General features: G+C 39.8%; 1 long non-coding RNA gene across 1 annotated transcript; it reads right to left on the minus strand.

Moving 5' to 3' along the window:
- Nucleotides 1–1660: 1660 nt before the first annotated feature.
- LOC107893179 (uncharacterized) lies at nt 1661–2619 on the minus strand. Its single transcript, XR_005907814.1, has 2 exons — nt 2276–2619; nt 1661–1957 (listed from the first exon to the last, which is right to left on the minus strand). It is a non-coding gene; the product is annotated as an uncharacterized lncRNA (long non-coding RNA).
- Nucleotides 2620–2934: the final 315 nt, after the last annotated feature.

The following is a 2934-nucleotide window of genomic DNA, read 5'->3' on the forward strand; positions in this document are numbered from 1 at the left end:
GAAATATTCCCAGACGTCATGCACTGCGTTTCGAGGTGGACCATACTGAAACAAAAACAAAATCATGCGACCAAAATTAAAAAATAAAAGAAACAGACAAGGGCCACATTGCAAGGCCTCGCAAAAGCGGTGGGACCTTGCGCATAAATTTCCCAATAATGGGAAACACGCGGATTCCCCCTGGGTACGGGTCGGGTCGCGCGTGGGTGGTCCAAAACGGTGCCGTTTTGGCACCACCTCGACCCCCACTCCAAAGCAGCGTCGTTTGCTTCTCATATTTAAGTTAGTTTTTTATTATTATTCATTTGTTCCCCTTTTTAAAAAAAATTCAGAAAACCCACCATTTCTCTGCTCCTTTCGGCTAGGGTTCTTAGAACCTTCATCGCCACCTTCACCGCGGCGCCACCTTGTGCGGTGGTTAGAGCCGCATGCAAGTGGGGGTTTTAGCCCCAGTTTAAGGCGGTCGGAGGCCATGCCCATCTCAGCCCGAAAGCTCGAGAAACGACAGCATTCCCTCTCCCTTTGGCTTCGATTTCAACGACGGAGAGGGGTTCCGACGCGCGTCTCTAGGGCGGTTTAGGTAGGTATTTCCCCTTTCTCTTCCTTTTATTCTTTGTGTTTAAAATTGATTTTATAAGTAAAAATCAAAGATCTGAAAAACGAAATAAAAAAGGATGCAAAGAATACGATAAATAAAAATCAACCTCTTTGATCTTTTGTTCTGCTTTTTGATTTAATGGTCTCTGTAAAAAAATACAAAGAAGATGTTTTGGCCCCATATAGCCAACACTAAGATCAATTTTTGTTTGTTCTCGTTCTGTTTTCTGTTACCATTTGTTTTTTTGTTTGTTGTTTGTTTGTTTGCTGCTTGCGTGTTCTTCTTACTTTGCAGGTGTCAAACGCGTGTGGAGGAGGTGACGTGCGGCGCTAGTCAGGGGCAGAGGAGGCATGCGGCGGCTGAAGCTGAAGGAGGCTAGGGTTTTGTGTTGTAATGTTTTGAGTGGGCTAGGGTTAGTTTATCTTGGGCTTTGTAATTGGGTCTGGGGTTTGGTTTTAATGGGTTTTAATTTGTTTTGGTTTTAATATGCAATGGACCTTTTATATGGACTCTCTTTATTGTTGGGTTTAATTGGTTTATTGGTTTGGGTGTTCTGGGCTAAAATTGGCTATTACACTGTCCTTATGTCTAAGATTTAAAAATGTTTTTTGAAATGTGGTTCCTTTTATAATCATTTGAATAGCCCAAGTTGGTCGTTAAAATTCTCTTGTTCCAAAGGAATACAGCATCACATCCAGCACGATAGGACACGATCCTTTATACCCTCGAAAACATGATAAATTTCGACTTCCAAAAGTTTATAGGTTGAAAACCGCAAAAAGGATGCCCAATTATTTAGTTCAATGAAAAATTGAAACCCAACATGGTAGGGCACGATTCCTCGAATTACCAAACATCGAACATTGCCTTAAAACATGAGTGAAATTCTAAAGGAATATTCGATTATTTTGAACAAACGGGAAATTGCAACCCAACACGATAGGGCACAATTCCCTGAATTGCCAAACATCGAACCTTGCCTTCGTTTTATAGAATTTTTAAAGATATGATTATAAAACCAGCTTAAAAGGCATTAATTTTACTTGAAACGAGATGAAATAATTAATTTTAAAACAAAAATTTGAAAATGAACAAAAGGTGAACTTGTGAATGTACATGCCCAAATTTGACCAGGCCTCAAAAAAAATATCGAAACCCAAAACAAAAAAAACTAAGCCCAAATTTAGAGGCCCAAAAGGCCCAAAAACATAAACCACTCTCAGCTAGGGTAGAAACCCTAGCTCTCTCTCGAGCGCCACAGCCACCAAGTGTGCCCTCGCGCGAACGTCGCCCGAGGGTCGACTCTCACTCGCCCCTTTGCACCAAAACAGAAATCTGCCCCGTTGACTCCTAGCAGACCTGCAAAATAACCCAAAAACAAGGCAAACATAGCAAAGAACACAAGAACAGAAGCAATGCAACACACAAAGAAATGTACAACAGAGAACAGTAGCAAACAGTGATGGAAAACGATGTATTTCGGCTATAAAGCCACTGAAAATCGATTGTATAAAGAGGGGCTCTCTGGTTTTTCTTCCGAAAATTTGGAATAGAAAAGCAAAAGATTTAAAGTTTTAAAGTGATTTTCGTATTATTTATTTAATCTTAAGTTTATTTTTTTTATTTTTGTTTTTTACATAAATACGAAAAATAAAAAGGGAGAGGAAAGGGATTTACCGAATCACGTCGCTGGAACTCCTCCCTCCCTCGTCGATTTCGAACTCCAAAGGGAGAAAGGGGAAAAAAATATGGTATCAAACACGAAAAAGAAATCAAAAAAGAAAATCAGTTTCAAAAGAGAATGAAAGGGAGAATAATACTTACCTCCAGCCTCTCATCGTGTCCCTTCTGCGCGTAGTCGGCCACCAAGTCCGATGGTGGTGCGGTGGCGCTCCAAGGTTGAGGCCAAAACCCAAACTAAAGGGATAAAACGGAAGGGTGGTAAGGATCTGTTTTGCTGCTGGTATAAAATGGCATATGGTCATTCAATTTTTTTAGTTTTTAATAATTAATGAAACGGTGCCACTAACCCCATGATCTGCAGGTTTTCACTTTTGGGACAAATTGTGCAAATGGTCCCTCCTCTTTTCTGGTCCTTTCAAATCAGCTCATTGTTACTCTTTTAAAATTCGCCCCAGAATATTATTTTAATTACACTTTGGTACTTGTTAAAAATTGATGGTGTGGGTTAATTTCCCATTCGGTCCTCCCATATTATTCTCACGTTCATTTAAGTCATAATTCGCGCTTATTTGAATTTTATTTTTTTAAAATTTTACCCCCTAATTTCATTTCAATCTCGATTCGATCCTTAGCCCATTCAACCTCAATTTTTT

Source organism: Gossypium hirsutum, chromosome A13 (assembly GCF_007990345.1).
Source record: "Gossypium hirsutum isolate 1008001.06 chromosome A13, Gossypium_hirsutum_v2.1, whole genome shotgun sequence".
Taxonomy (NCBI): Eukaryota; Viridiplantae; Streptophyta; class Magnoliopsida; order Malvales; family Malvaceae; genus Gossypium; species Gossypium hirsutum.